Source organism: Euprymna scolopes, chromosome 5 (assembly GCF_053919585.1).
Source record: "Euprymna scolopes isolate OS-2025 chromosome 5, ASM5391958v1, whole genome shotgun sequence".
NCBI classification, from domain to species: Eukaryota; Metazoa; Mollusca; class Cephalopoda; order Sepiida; family Sepiolidae; genus Euprymna; species Euprymna scolopes.
In genome coordinates, this window is record NC_136486.1 from 134,780,720 (window position 1) to 134,799,235 (window position 18,516).

The 18,516-nt window shown below is 32.6% G+C and overlaps 1 protein-coding gene across 7 annotated transcripts in view; it reads right to left on the minus strand.

Moving 5' to 3' along the window:
- Nucleotides 1–18,516, minus strand: part of LOC145276991 (carbohydrate sulfotransferase 15-like) — a 180,183-nt gene that overhangs the window by 68,012 nt on the left and 93,655 nt on the right. The window lies entirely within an intron of this gene.

Genomic DNA, 18,516 nt, shown 5'->3' on the forward strand with positions numbered 1-18,516 from the left:
GAAGGGTTGTAAAGAGATAGCTTCGAATTTGGGGTTATCAAAACCAAAGCAAAATATGATGAAAGTAAAAATAAAATAGATAAACCCTATAATTTATTATACCATACCTGTTCACACTGAAACACTTATCACAATATTCTGTGGATCTATATAAAAAAACTTGTTAAACTTTGTGACATATTTCCATTCTATGGAGGTCAGGTGCGAACGAACAACCCATAATTTTATTATACCATATTACTACAAACTCAAACATAATTATCAAAGTATACTTACGCAGATAGATATGAAAAGTCTTTATTAAAGTTTGTGCCTATTTCCATTCTATGAAGACCAGGCGCGAACACAGACCCCACAATTTTATTATACAATCCCTATTTAAGTTAAAAAATACTTACCAAAGTATTCTTATGTACATCTATATCAAAAACACTTGTAAACGTTTCTTTTTAATTTTTAAATTTTTTATTTCCATACTTTGTGGACCAGGCGCGAACGCAGACCCCACAATTTTAATGAACCATGTTCTGCCAGATCAAACATACCCATTCCTGTGTCTCAATACATCTTCTATCATTATATGTAATAATTTTTTTAAAATAGTCAACCATATAGGAGCCTATTCGTGATCACCCCCCACACACGCACACACATTCAGCTTTATATTAGATTATATATATATATATATATATATATATATATATATATATATATATATATATATATATATATATTCAAGAAAATATTATTAAATGCAACGGAGGCGCTTTGCTTTAGGATTCTTTTTTTTTTTTAATTTTTCGATTTTCTGTATAATCTTTTTTGTATCAAAATAAAAAATATTAATAAAAGTTTCATAGTTGTTGCTGTCACGAACGCTTTCATCATCAGGTCTTGAAGTAAAAAGTCTGAAGAGCGAAAATGTCTCCGTTGCAATTAATAATATTTGCTTTAATTAAAAAAATATAATGCTGCCGCATGGAAACACTTATTAAATTTTATAATAATAGTAAAAAGAGAATGAAATATGGGTCAAATAGTACACAACCTAAACTTTAAATACCTGTAAATGAATTAGATATTAGAACATAATGCAATAATAAAAAAACAAATTAATACGAAAATGTGCAACCTTACTTTTCGAGTTACGAAGCACGTATAATTATTAAAGAATTGCTAATTGTTAGCATTGCTAGGGTTAGAATTGCTAAATATGCATCTTGTTTACTTCCGAATCTGTTTCCAATGTTCTTTTTATGGTTTATATATTTCTTTCAACAAATGCGTTCGCCTCTGGATGATTAGGGCTTGTTTAATGTGTTTAAAGTTCCACTCATTAGCAAATTCTTCAATTTTGAGGGTGCATGTTCTGACCATCATATTTTAGTGATGCGTGTTCTGAATCATCATATTTTGATCGGCATGTTCTGAAATAGTATATTTAGATGAGCATGTCCTGAAAAATCATATTTTGGGGATGAATGTTCTGAGCTATCATATTTAGATGATGCCAATCCTGAACCATCATATTCTGATGATGCATGTTCTGAACCATCATATTTTGATGATACGTGTTCTAAACCATCATAGTTAGAGGATGCATATTCTGAACCATCATATTTTTATAATGCATGTTCTGCATCATCATATTTAGAAGATGCATGTTCTGAAATATTATATTTAGATGAGCATGTTCTGCATCATCATATTTCTATGATACATGTTCTGAGCCATCATAGATGCTGCTACGAACTGACAAATCGAATTAATTCACGTTCTGCTACCAACCAATCAGAAACTAGAATTGCTACATAAATATTGAACCTTTCTGTAGCAATTTCCTATATGTCCTTTCCGTCTCGACACGGTAAGTATCTTTTTCACCGTAAAACTGTCTACTGCAAACCAGTCACCTCTCAGGACTTGTGTAGAACAACGAACTATCGGAAACTGTTCTGTCTACTGCAAACCAGTCACCTGCCAGGACTTGCGTAGAATAACAAACAATTGGAAACTGTTCTGAAACTAAACATGGCTTACACTTCTAGACATGTTCTGAACCATCATACTCTGATGATACATGTTCTGGAACATCATATTTTGGTGAGAATGTTCTCATATTTAGATTATGCATATTCTAAACCATCATATTTTGATGATACATTTATTGAACCATCATACATTGATGATGAATGTTCTGAACAATTACATAAGTATCAGAAATATCCTGAACTATCATATTTTTATGATACATAGTCGGAACTATAATATTTTGATGATAAACGTTCTTAACGATCATATTTTAATGATGCGCGTTCTGAACCATCATATTAAGATGATGCGTGTTCTTAACCATCATATCTTGATGATATATGTTCTGAACTATTATATTTAGATGATGCATGGTATAGACCATTCTATTTTGATTATGCATGATCTGAACCATTACTTTTTGATGATGAATATACTGAACCATCATATTTTGATGATGCATGTTCTGAACCATCATATTTTGATGATACGTGTTCTGAACAATCATATTTTGATGATGCCTATTCTAAATCATCATATTTTGAGGAGGCATGTTCTGAACCATCATATTTTGATGATGCATGTTCTGAACCATAATATTTTGATGATGCATGTTCTGAACAATCATATTTTGATGATGCCTATTCTAAATCATCATATTTTGAGGAGGCATGTTCTGAACCATCATATTTTGATGATACGTGTTCTGAACCATCATATTCTGATGATTCATTCTCTGAACCATCACATTTTGATGATGCATGTTCTTAACCATTATATATTGGTGATACATGTTCTGATCCATCATATATTTATGATACATGCTCGGAACCATCAGATTTATGATGTATATTCTAAACCATCATATTTAGATGATACATGTCTGGACCATTATATTTTGATTGTGCATGTTCTGAACCATCGTATTTAGATGATGCATATTCTGAACCATCATGTTTTGATGATGAATTTTCAGAACTATTATATTTTGATGATGTATATTCTACACCGTCCTATCTTTATGATACATGTTATGAACAATCATATTTTGATAATACATGTTCTGAACAATTATCTTAAGATGATGCATGTTCTGAACCATCATATTTAGAAGATGCATATTCTGAACCATCATATTTAGATGATGCATGGTCTGAAGCATCATATTTTGATGATACATTTTCTGAAACATCATTTTTTGAAGATGGATCTTTTTAACCATCATATTTTGATGTGCATATTCTGAATCATCATATTTTGATGATACATGTTCTGAAACATCATATTCTGACGATGAGTATACTGAACCATCGTGTTTTCATGATACATGTTCTGAACTATCATGTTTTGATGATGCTTATTTGAATAATCACATTTAGATGACACATATTCTTGAGAATTATATTTTTATGATGCCTTTTCTGAACCATCACATTTTTATTATGCATGTGAAATATCATATTTTGATGATACATGTTTCGAACCACAATATTTAGATGATGCGTATTCTGAACCATCATATTTTTATGATGCTAGTTTTAAACAATCATATTTGGATAATACATGTTCTGAACCATAATATTAAGATGATGCCTATTCGAAACCATCCTATTTTTATGACGCATGTTCTGAACCATAATATTTTTATGATACATCTAATGAACGATCATATTGTGATGATACGTGTTCTGAACACTTATATTAAGATGATGCATGTTCTGAACAATTATATTTTGATAATACATGTTCTGAACAATTATATTTACATGATACATGTTCGGAACTATCATATTTTTATAATACATATTCTGAACCATTATATTTAGATGATACACGTTCTGAACCATCATATTTTGATGATACACGTTTTGAAACATCATATTTTGATGAGCATATTTTGAACCATCATATTTTGATGATGCATATTCTGAAGCATCATATTTCGAGGATGCTTGTTTTGAACATTCATATTTTGATGATGCACATTCTAAACCATTATATTATTATGATAAATGTTCTGAACTATCATATTTTTATTGATGATACATGTGTTGCACCATCATATTTTTATGATGCATGTTCTGACTGATCATATTTTGAGGATGCATATTTTGAACCATCATATTTTTTATTATGCTTATTTTGAAACATTTTTTTAGTATGATAAATCTTTTGAAATATCATATGTTTATGATACATGTTCGGAAATATAATATTTTGATGATACATGTTCTTAACGATCATATTTTGATAATGCATGTTCTGAACAATCATATTTTGATGGGCATTTTCTTAATTATCATATTTAGATGATATATGTCCTGCACCATCATATTGTTATGATATATGTTCTGAACTATCTTATTTTTATCATGCATGGTCTAAACCATCATATTTTAATGATACATGTTCTTAACCATCATATATAGATCTGTATATATGTGACCAATTATATAAGATGATCTCTAATCTAGACACTTATTTTTTGATGAAGCATTTTTTGAACAACCATATTTTTAAGATGAGTGTTCTGAATCATCATATTAGTATATTAGATGTTTTGAACAATCAATCAATTTTGATGATGCATGTTTAGAACCACGATATTTTGATGAAGCTTATTCTGAACCATCATATTTTGATGATGCATGTTCTGAACCATCATATTTAGATGATGCATGTTGTTACAATGTTTTCGTATTATGGGGTATGATCTCGCACAGTCGGTTGATTCGATTTATAAATGATGCTGCTAAGAACTGACGAATCGATTTAATTCACGTTCTGCTACCAACCAATCAGAAACCACGATTGCTCCATAATATGAAACCTTTCTTTAGCAATTTCGCATATATTTTTTCCGTGTCGACACAGTAAGAATCTGTGGGACTGTCTATTGCAAGTCAGTCCCCTACCATGACTTGTGTAGAACAACGAACCAGCGGAAACTGTTCTGTCTGCTACAAATCAGTCACATCTCAGGACTTATGCAGAATAACGAACCATCGGAAACTGTTCTGAAATTAAACATTGCTTACACTTCTAGACATAATCTGAACCATCATAGTGTGATGATACATGTTCTGGGCTCTTATATTTTGATGATACATGTTCTAAACCATCATATTTAGGTTATACATGTTCTGACCCATCATTTTTAGATCATACACGGTCTGAACTATCATATTCTATGATATATGCTCTGAATTGTCATGTTTTTATGATTTTTGTTCTGAACGATCATACTTTGATGATACATGTTCGGGAACATCATATTTTGGTGAGAATGTTCTCCACCATCTTATTTAGATTATGCATATTCTGAACCATCATATTTTGATGATGCATGTTTTGGACCAATCATACATTGATGATACATGTGTTGAATCACCATATTTTGATGATGCATGTCTTGAACCATCATATTTTGAGGATGCATGTTTTGAACGATCATACTTTCCGGATGTATATTCTGAACCATTATATTAGTATGATAAATGTTATGAATTATAATAGTTTTATTATACATGTTCGGAACCATAATATTTGATGATACATGTTCTTAACGATCATATTCTTATGATACATGTTCTGGACCATTATATTTGAATGATGCATATTCTGAACAATTATATTCTGATGATACAAGTTATTAACCATCATATTTTTATGATACATGTTCTGAACCATTATATTTTGATGATGTTGTATGGGGTATGATCTCGCACAGTCACGCAGTCCTATTTATAAACGATACTTCTAGGAACTGATAAATCGATTTAATTTTTTTTCCGTGTCGACACCGTAAGAATCTGTGGAACTATCTACTGCAAAGCAGTCGTCTCATGACTTGTGTAGAACAACGAACCAACCGAAATTGTTCTGTCTACTGAAACTATAGTATTAGACCTGACGGAATGGTTAATTGTAGGTATTGGTCGTTTCATACCCTCGAAAAAGTTTCAGCAAAAACCTAACAGCCAGCCATGGTTCTCTCCAGAATGTGCTGCTGCCATTGCGCACAGAAATCACTTTTTCCACTGTTTCCAACGTAATAGATGTATGGAAACTAAAGCCGCTTTCAGGACTGCCAGCAACCATTGTAAGAAAGTAATAAAGAGCGCAAGATGGTTGTATGCTCAATCTGTTAAGTCCAAAGTAGCTGAGCAGCGGCTTGGTTCCCACCAGTTTTGGCAAATAGCAAACAGAATTCTGAACAGAAGTGTGCGCTCCATTCCAACTATCATCAATGGACCTGAGGTAATCTCGTCAGCATCAGACAAAGCCAAACTCTTTGTCAAGAACTTTGCAGCTAATTCTACCTTTTGCGATCAAGGCCGCCAACCTCCAATATTTCCTCCTGTATCTGAAAAAACACTATGATATACGTATATCTGTACGTGATGTTGCCAAGCTAATCAAAAACCTTGATTCCAGTAAAGCAACTGGCCCGGACGGTATTCCAATTATAGTACTCAAAAAACTTCAACCTGAACTAGCGCCCATACTTACAAAACTATTTAAACGTTGTATTAAGGAGAATAGTTTCCCATCTCCCTGGAAAATTTCATCTGTATGCCCTGTATTTAAGAATTCAGGTGATCGCTCATCCCCCTCTCAGTACAGGCCAATAAGTCTCCTGTGCGTCATGAGTAAGTTGCTGGAATCTGTGTTAAATACAGAAGTAATCGACCATCTCAACAAAAATAACCTTCTTAGTGACACTCAATATGGTTTCCGTTCTGCTAGATCTACAGCAGATGTGCTTACAGTTATATCTCATAGGATTAGCAAATCTCTCGACGGAGGCAACCTTTCTAGGGCAATTGCTCTTGACATATCTAAGGCCTTTGATAGGGTATGGCATAAAGGTTTACTTCATAAGATCTCTAGCTATGGTATAGCTGGAAATGTCTTCTCAATTATTAAATCATTTCTCTCTGATAGGTTCATAAGAGTAGTAGTTGAGGGGCAAAAATCAGAAGCCCACAGTATTAATGCCGGTGTCCCTCAGGGGTCAATCCTGGGCCCAACTCTTTTCCTGATCTACATTAATGATCTTCCAAATCACATCCTTACATCATTTGTAGACATTTATGCTGACGACACTACCATTTATGGTAGCACATCTAAGACAGTAAACGACCAAGTTCTCTCCAATTCTCTCTCCTCTGATCTTGAGCATGTAGTACAATGGGGAAAGGAGTGGCTGGTTACTTTTAATGCATCTAAAACCAAGCTTCTCTCTTTACATCATCAACATTCTGATCCACATCTGGCATCAATTGAAATGAATGGCTCTCGTCTTCAGGAGGCCTCAAATTTTGACAAGCTTCTGGGCTTGACCATTACTCCTGATCTTAAATGGAACACGTACATCAAATCTGTTGCCAAGGCCGCTGGAAAAATGGTGGGATCTTTCTATCGATCCAGTAGATATCTCACTGCTGATGCAATTCTCTATCTATATAAGAGCCAGGTACGTCCAAGGATCGAATACTGTTGCCACATCTGGGCAGGAGCTGCTAGAAAGGACTTGGCCTGCCTTGATAGAGTTCAAAATAGACTTCGTAGCCTCGTAGGAGATGTCCTTTTCTCTTCCTTGCAACCTCTATCTCACAGAAGAGATGTTGCGAGTTTGTCTCTGATGTATCGTTATTTTCATGGAAAGTGTTCGACTGAGCTTCAATCTATGGTCCCCCCTCGCCAAACTTTCACAAGAAACACTCGTCTAGCTGTAAACACTATCAATAATTCCCCCCACTCTTTATCTGTGCCTAAACCTAAACGTAGATTCCATGAACAAAGCTTTTTTATTAGAACTGCATGCCTGTGGAATTGTCTTCCGTTTTCCTGCTTTCCGGCTGACTACAATATGGTTGTCTTCAAGTCTAACGTAAATAAGTTCTTGAATAGCCGTTCCATATAAGTTATCAAATTTAACAAATTTTCATTACTAATGATTATTATATTGTCCAATTTCTACTGTACACTCTTTAACCCTTATCCTTGAGTGGCCTCTTGGCCTTAATAATGAGTTGATACCTATGAAAAAAAAGAAAAAGTCCAATGTGAACAAGTTTTAATTGAATCGTCCCCCTAAGTAATCCAAGTTTCAAAATTCCCACTGTTTACTATGCTAAAATCACAATGACTAATGTATACCTATTAACCCTTATCCTCGAGTGGCCTCTGGGCCTTGATAAGTGGTGACACCCTTGTAAAAAAAAAAAAAAAAACCAGTCACCTCTCAGGACTTGTACAGAATAACAATCAGAAACTATTCTGAAATTAAACATGGCTTACAATTCTAGAATGTTCTGAACCATCATAGTGTGATAATACATGTTCTTAACTATCATACTTTGATGGTACATCTTCTGAAGCATCATATTTTGGTGAGAATGTTCTTTACCATCATATTTAGATTATACATATTCTGAACCATAATATTTTGATGATGCATGTTCTGACCCATCATATTTTGATGATGTATGTTTGGAACCATCATATTTTCATGATGCATATTCTGAACCATTATATTAGTATGATAAATGTTCTGAATTATCATATTTTGATGATGAATATTCTGAACTATTATATTTTGATGATACAAGTTATTAACCATCATATTTTGATGATAGATATTCTAAACAATTATATTTTGATGATGCATGTTCTGGACCATTATATTTATATAATGCATGTTCTTAACCATAATATTTTTATAATGTATGTTCTGAACTATCATATTTTGATGATGCATGTTCTGAACCATCATATTTAGATGATGCATATTCTGAACCGTCATATGTTGAGGATGCATGTTCTGACCCATCACATTTTGATTATACATGTTCTGAACTATTATGTTCTGATGATGCATTCTCCGAACAATCATATTTTGATGATGCATGTTCTTAACCATCATATTTTTATGATGCATATTCTGAATCAGTTTATTTTTATGATACAAGATATGAACCATCATGTATTGATTATACTTGCTCTCGTCCATCATATTTTGATGATACATGTTCGGAACCATCATATTTTGATGATGAATATTCTGAACCATCATATTTAAATGATATATGTTCTGAACCATCTTATTTTTATGATGCATATCCTTAACCTTCATATGTTCTGAACTATCATATTTAGGTGATGAATGTTCTGAACCATCATATTTTTATAATACATGTTCTGAATCGTATATATTTAGATGATGCATATTCTGACCCATCATATTTTTATGATACATGTTTGTAAACATCATAGTCGGATGAGCATGCTCTGAACCATCATATTTTGATGATGCATAACCTGAACACTCATATTTTGTGATGCATGTTCTGTACCATCATATTTTGAGGAAACATGTTCTGAACCATCATATTTAGATGATGCCTATTCTGAACTATCATTATTAGTTGATGCATATTATAAACAATAATATTAATATGATGCATGTTCTGAACCATCATATTATGAGGATGCATGTTCTGAAACATCATATTTTGAGCAAACATGTTCTGAACCATCATATTAAGATTATGCTTATTCTGAACCGTCATATTTAGACGATGCTTATTCTGAACAATCATATTTTTATGATACATATTCTGAAACATCATATATAGATAATACATGCTCTAAACAATCATATTTAGATTATTCCTATGTAAGACATTATATTTTGATGATGCATATGCTGAAATATCATATTTTGTTGATACATGTTCTGAAACATCATATTTAGATGCTGCATATTCTGAACAATCATATTTTGATGATGCATGTTCTGTACCATCATATTTTGATGATGCATGGTTGAACCATAATATTGTGATGACGCATGTTCTGAACTATTATATTGTGATGGTTCATAATCTGAACTATGATATTTTGACGATATATGTTATGAACTATTATATCTAGATGATGCACGTACTGAACTATCATATTTCTATGATACAGTCTAAGTACCATAATATTTGGATGATATGTGTTCTGAACTATTATATTTAGATAATGAATGACTTGAACTATCATATTTCTATGATACATATTAAGAACCATCGTATTTTGATGATGCATATTCTTAACAATTATATAAAGATTATACATGTCCTGAACTATTATATTTTTGTAATACATGTTCTAAACCATCATATTTAGAAGATGCATGTTCTGAACCATTATATTTAGATGAAGCATGTTCTGACCCATCATATTTTTATGATACCTGTACTGAAACATATTATTAGGATGAGCATGTTCTGAACTATCATATTTATATGATACATAACCGGAACACTCGTATTTTGTAATACATGTTCTGACCCATCATAATTTCAGGAAACATGTTCTGAATCATCATATTTTGATGATTCCTATTCTGAACAATCATAATAAGATTATGCATATTCTAAACAATCATATTTAGTAAATGCATGTTTTTAACCATCATATTATGAGGATGCATTTTCTGAATAATCATATTTATATAAGGATGATATATGTTCTGAAGAATTATATTTTGATAATACATGTTCTGAACACTTATATTAAAATGATACATGTTCTGAACCGTCATAGTTTGATGATATGTCATATGTTTATGATTCATAACCAGAACAATCATATTTTGATGATGTTTATTCTGAACTATCATATTTAGATAATGCATGTTCTGAACAATCATATTTAGATGATGCATATTCTGAACCATCATATTTTTATCATGCTTATTCTGAACTATCATATTTTGATGATATATGTCCTGAAACATCATATTTTAATGATGCATGTTAAGAAATATCATATTTCGAGGATGCATATTCTGAACCATCATATTTTGATCATGTATATTCTCAACAATCATATTTTGATGATATAGTTTCTGAAACATCATATTTTGATCATAGATGTTCTTAACAATCATATATTGATGATACATGTTCTGAACCATCATATTTAGATGATGCCTATTCTTAACTATCATATTATTATGATACATATTGGAACCATCATATTTAGATGATGCATGTACTGTATCATCATATTTAGACGATGCTAATTCTAAACCATCATATTTTAATTATGTCTATTCGGAATTATTATATTTTGATGATACATATTCTGATCCATCATATTTTGATGGTGCATGTTCTGGACATCGTATTTTTAGGATACATTTTCTGTACCATGATGTTTAGATGATGCCTATTCTGAACCATCATATTTAGATGGTGCATTTGCGAACCATCATATTTTGATGATACATGTTCCGAATCATATTTAGATGATACATGTTCTGAACCATACTATTTAGATGATGTCTATTCTGGACCATCATATTTTTATCATGCATGTTCTGTACAATCATATTTTGATAAGCATGTTTTGAACGAACATAATTAGATTATGCATGTTCTGAACCATCAAATTTAGATGGTGCATGTTCTGAACCATCATATTTTGATGATACCTATTCTGAACCGTCATATTTTGATGATGTATGTTCTGTACGTCATATTTTCATGATGCATATTCTGAACGATCATATTCTGATGATACACATTCTACACTAACATATTTAGATGATACATGTTGTGAACCATCATATTTTGATGATATATGTTCTGAACTATCCTATTTAGATGATGACTATTCTGAACTATCATATTTTGATACAACATGTTTTAACCATCATATTTAGATGATTCCTATTCTTAAATATCATATTTTTATTATACATTTTCTGAACCATCCTATTTAGATGATGCCTATTCTGAAAAATCATATTTTGATGATGCATCTTCTGAATTATCATATTTACATGATGCCTATTCTGAACCATCATATTTTGAGGACACATGTTTTTAACCATCATATTATGATGATACATGTTCTGAACCATCATATTTTAATGATGTATATTCGGAATTATTATATTTTCATGATACATGTTGTGAACCATCATATTAAGATGAGGCCTATTCTGAAACATCATATTTTGATGCTGCATATTCTGATCCATCATATGTTGATGATGCATGTTCTGGACATCATATTTTTATGATACATTTTCTGAAGCATGATATTTAGATGATGCCTATTCTGAACCATCATATTTAGATGGTGCCTTTTCTGAACCATCATATTTTGATGATACATGTTCTGAACCATCATAATTAGTTGATACCTATTCTGAACCATCATATTTAGATTATACATATTCTAAACCACCATATTTAGATGGTTCATATTCTGAACCATCATATTTTCATGATTCATGTTCTGGACGTCATATTTTCATGATGCATGTTCTGAACAATTATATTCTGATGTACACATTCTAAACTAACATATTTAGATGATACATGTTCTGAACCATCATATTTTGATCATACATGTTATGAACCATCATATTTTGATGATACATGTTCTGAACTATCATATTTAGTTGATACATGTTCTGACCCATCATTTTTAGATTATACATAGTCTGAACCATCATATTCTATGATATATGTTCTGAATTATCATGTTTTTACGATGCTTGTTCTGAACTACCATATGTTAGGTATGATAAGTAGAGCAAAAGTATAGTTTATTTATTTTATCACCATGTGTGAGTCACAATTATTAAACATCTGGATATCAAAATATATGGGTATGTGGTCTATAGTTACTACACATGCCCTATTGTACAGACGAAACATGTCTGTTGCTACTTTGGCTCATGTTGGTATGAGTATTCTAATATGTATTAATGGTTTTGATGGTTCTTAGTTCCTATGGTCTATGCAATATGCGCATGACTTTATCATTCCCTTAATATGGCTGTTTTATATTTGACGAATATACACTCAGAACGGAAATAATAACTATAATATAAAATTTTTCATATCTCATTTAGTGTGAACAGATTTTCATGAAACTTAAACAAAAATCGTGATATATTATGATAACACTGTCGGGTTTATTTATATTTTACTGTGCCTCTTGATTGCCGATTTTTATTTTTTTTTCGGCTTTTCAGATGAACAGCAATAATAGCTGCTTGTATATTCCACTACAATGTGGCGTGGAAAAGCTCTAACTAGCAAAGAAAAAGAAGTTATCATCAAAGACGGCTTTTTATATAATTCTATGTTTACCAATTTATTTTATTCGTTGTTTAAAAAACACACTCACGATATGATTTGTAAATCTTAAGTAAGACGAATCCTGGTGTGCTTGAGGTGTTGTGGTTAATGAGAACTGTGGCTATGACTAGCGTAGATAAGCTAAGGTACAGTGATGATGATGACTACAGACACCTTGTCTTCAATTTTTGACTGGCCTTGTGCCTATTTATTGTTTTTTTATTGTCGTGTTTTTGTAACTTTCATGAAAAATATATAACTCAAAGAATCTGCTAAAGGCGCTTCTCCTGATGTCATTGCCAAAAAATAAATAAATGAATAAATAAATAAGACGCCATATTCACACAGTGAGAAGATTTCTGAAGGACACTTCACAACGTAAAAACAACGATCAGATGCTGAGCGTTTAAGGACTCTTACTGCAAGAGATATGAAAAAATATGGTCTTTCAGCTACGTATAAAACTAGGGCAAACAAGTAAATCAATTTTTACCTCGCTGGGCTTCCTGAAGTGCCTAAAACCGCAAGATATAATATCATTCGCTTCATTGCTTCTGTCAAGTACCGCTCTGAAATTACCTCAATTTATCCCAAGACATAAAATGCTGAGTATTGAATGGACAAAAAAAAAAAATACATGAAGATCAACATAAATAACGTTCTTTTCACCGATGAGACCTAGACAACCCCTGATGGACCTGGCGGTTGGAGTAAGGATTGGGTGCTTTTTAGATCTGAGCGTTATCAACGTTTAAGGAGTCAACAACATGGAGGAGGCCTTATGATATGGTCTGGTATCATAGGAGATAGACATGTAGATCCTCTCAGAGAACCTGATGATGTGAAAATTACATCTGCATAGTATTGTCACATGTTAAAAGACGTCTTGGATCCATGGCTGGATGACATGCCTATTTCCTCGTGGAAAAACTTGATTTTCATGCATAGCAACGCACCTTCTCGCTCTGCTCGTACTACTGCATCAATTTTAACCTTTTTCCGGTCCCATAGAGAAAAACTGATAGTATGGCTACCGTGCTCTCTAGATTTAAACCCAATTGAAATCTGTTGGGCGCTTCTCAAAAGGGACATTTACACAGATAGAAGGTAGTAGTACACTTCAAAAGCTGCCTTGTGTGATTCTATTGCTGATGCAGCAAGGGTAGTTTCTACTTATACAATAAAGAAACTAACTAGTTCGATGGATTCTAAGATTGCTGAAGTTATTAAACGTCATGGAAATCATGTTGGCAAATAAGATACTTTTTTCATTAATTGTAAACTTTTAATGAAATATTTCTTGCTCAATATATATATTCTCTCATTTCCCTTGTTTAATTTCACTCATTAGGTAATATAAAACTATAAATATATATTTTTTTCAATTAAAAAAACATTACCGCTATTCAGTCAAAACATGAAAAATTTGCAAAAAATTTAATTTCTCCAAAACTAAAACGAGTATTCGTTATAAATTTCACAGACATTATTAGCAACATAAGTAAAAATTTCTGTAAACCTATCATTGAATCCATAGCCAAATAGTCGAGATATGGTTGATTTTGTGATAAACCTATTATTTCCGTTTTGGGTGTATTATACACGGAATAATCGCATTGACACACAGGTTCTCGTTAGATTACCGAAGTTAAGCAACGTTGAAATGGCTAGTACCAGATGGGTAACAATTTGGGAATTCTAGGCGCTGTATGTGCTTTCCGCTTATCTTGGCATTTGTTTCGAGTCGTCCTGTACATACACTTCACTTGCCTCTGGTATTTAACAATGTCGACTCAGGAGAGGTGCGGTTGGAGATTGCACACCTCCTGATACAAAAATTTCACGCGCGTGCACCCCTAAATGGGTATCCACAGTTTGTCAAAGAATGTATTACAACTTTAGCTGGAGATGTGCATTCTTCTCTTCCTAAATGTACATAGTAACTTTTCTGTAGGGTTTCTTTCTTTTTAACAATTTTGGAACCACTATTTATGTGCGTTTTAGTACTAGCCCTTTTTACAACTGATATCGCATTACGAACTAGTATGTATAGCGCAATTGAAGGAGATATGCCCTTATTGTTTTATGGCCATTAATATAGAAAAATGGTGGAATCCTTCTATCGATCCAGTAGATATCTCAGTGCTGATGGAATTCTCTATCTATATAGGAGCCAGGTTCGTCCAAGGATGGAGTACTGTTTTCACATCTGGGCAGGAGCTGCTAGAAAGGACTTATCCTGCCTTGTTCAAAATAGACTTCGTAGCCTCATAGGAAATGTGCTTTTTTCTTCCCTGCAACCTCTATCTTACAGAAGACATGTAGCAAGTTTTTCTTTGCTTTATCGTTATTTTCATGGCAAGGGCTCGTCTGAGCATCAATCTATGGTCCCCCTCCCCAAACTTTCACAAGAAACACTCGTCTAGCTGAAAACAATATCAATAATTCCCCCCTCTCTTTATTTGTTCCTAAACCTAAATGTAGATTCCATGAACAAAGCTTCTTTCTTAGAACTGCACACCTGTGGAATTGTCTTCCGTTTTCCTGCTTTTCGGCTGACTACAATATGAATGTCTTCAAGTCCAATGTAAACAAGTTCTTGATAAGCCGTCCCCCTTAAGTTAACAAATTTACTGAATTTCTATTACTGACAATTACTATATTGTCCAATTGACTACCGTACACTCTTTAACCCTTATCCTCAAGTGGCGCCTGGGCTTGATAAGTGGTGATGCCTATGTAAAAAAAAATCTATGATGTAGGGTATTTCTTCTCTGCATACGTCCAGTTTATGATCATTTATTGGATACTTTTTTAGAACTACATAAATGTGTTTATCCATTCCTGCGTCCGATATATCTTGTGTATTATCCATTAGATGTGCGCGTGACAGTGCATCTGCAATTATCGATTCACGACCCAGTATACACGTTACTTCAAATTCATATTTCTGTAGTAGAAATTTTTGTATTTTTGGGATCGTTTCATAATTAATTTAAAAATAAATAAATCTTAGTAGTTTAGTATCATTTCAACTAGGAAGTGTTTTTCATATATAATTGGGTAAAACTTATTACAAATGCATACTATGCTGAGTGTTTCTAATTCAATCGATCAATAGTCTTGTTCAGCAGTTGTCAAACATGACGTATATAATGTAGGTAACTATTTATCTTTACACTGTTGTTGTAATACTGTACCTAGGTATTTTTATATGCGTCCTTGATGGTTTTTGTTTACCTATTTGGATCATAAAATTGTAAAACTGGTGTATATGTTATTATTTCTTTCAGTTTATCTACTACTTCTCTCTGAGGTTTAGAAAATCACTACAGTGCTTCGTTGTGTAGTAGTTTTCTTAATGGTGTAGTTATTTTTGTTAGTTCGGTATGAATTTACATGACTAATTCGTCATGCGTAGAAATCTTTGTATATATTTTTTTTTTTTCAGGAAAAGACATTTGTATAATGGCCTTTATTTTCGAAGGGTCTTGTTTTATCCACTGAATGACCATTAGATGACCTAAGTATGTCAGTTGTCTTGTTGCAAATTCACACTTTGATTTGTTTAGTTTCCGGTATGCTTTGTGTAGCTGAGTTAACAGTTTTTCTAATGTCACCATATGTTCATCTTGGGAATTTCTTGTTCCTTTTATGCCGTCTATAATGTTCGTTACTTGAACTTGAAATACTTGAAAATGATCAGTTGTATATACCACGATTGAAGGAAAAACGAACAAACGGTTAAAAGTTAGTAATTTTGAACTTTCTTTATCAACAAGTATATTCTTAGATCAATTTGCTGCGTCTAGTTTTCAAAAGTACATAAGGTTGATTATTTCTGCGAATATTTCTTCGGTAGTAGGTAGTTTGAAATGTTTCTTTTTCATCGCTTTATTCAGATCTCAAGAGTCTAATCATAATCTTAATCTGGCATTTTTCTTTTCCACTATTAACGAGAGAATTCACCCAATTTGTTAGTTCTTGGATTATCTGTGTTATTCCCATTTTTATAATTCTTCTTAATTCTTTCTTTAATTTTGGTTTCATACCAAATAGAATGTTTCTTGGGAAATTTATAACTGGTTTTGCATCTAAGTTTATTGTTATATGATGTGTAATTGGTAGTTTTCCTATTCGATGCCTCTGTTCAGTTTCGAAAGACAAAGGGACCTCCCCTATAGAGGCAGCTGTGCGTGTACTTGTGAGGCAAGGGTTGATAAATAATCCACCACACCTCTCTTGAATCGGCATTGTTTGCGTCCAGTAGCAAAGGTAAGTCCAGGACGACCGAAAAAAATTCCGAGATAAGCGAAGAGCACATACAGCATCTGGAAGTCCAAATAGTCGCCCATTTAGTACTGACCAGGTTCACAGTTGCTTAACTTCGGTGATCCAGCGGGAACCGGTGTGTCAAAGTGATTATGCCGTATATATAGTTTTCCCATATCATTAAAACAATCTTCGTGTTTTTATGTATTCGTTTTATTAATGCAAAATGTTCATTTCAACTTGCCAATATATTTGTATTTCTTTCTGCTCATGCCTAGATTCAATTCATTTGTTCAATTCGTTTAATATTAAATCTTTCTGATCTATCTCTTTATAGCTGCATTGGTAAGGAACGTGGCTGGAGCGCTAGATGTTTTGGTTTCAATTCTTGCTGATGACACCCAAGTCATAATTTTTCTTGTTTGAAATCATTACGCATATATTAGGTACAATAGGCTCCCATTTTTTAAAATCATAATGCATATATTAGGTACAATATAATATTATATAGAGAATTGGCTATGTAATTAAAATACGAAATCTGATTGAATTAAAATATATTTAAGCTTATTTTACGACTCGACAATGCCGGGCGCCGCCCACTAATTATCAAATAAAAAAGAATCAATTTAGTTACAAGATCAACACATTTTTTTAAAGTATTTTTTTGTTGTGAAGTTTCGTTGCTTTTTATAGAAAATTCTTTTACTCGTACATACTCATGCCAACCTGCCACTCGATTATTAATGTCTTTTCTAACAAAAATCTGGCTATGATCATTTCCAGTTCAAACCCAGACATTCCTCATCCTCAGCTGCCCACGGTTTACTTTTACCAAATCATACAGTTTTTGCTGGGTTAGCATTTCTGCATGTTATCACCATAATTTGACATATTAGTAGACGAAGATCTTCAGCAGATCTCTTAGCTTACGCCAGAGTTGACTTTGGTTTTGTTTGGGTGTTTTGTTTTACGGCATATCAACTCTATTCAACCTTGAATCCAGTCATTATAGCAAACGTTTTTATGCTTCCAGTTCTTTATATCTTCAAATATT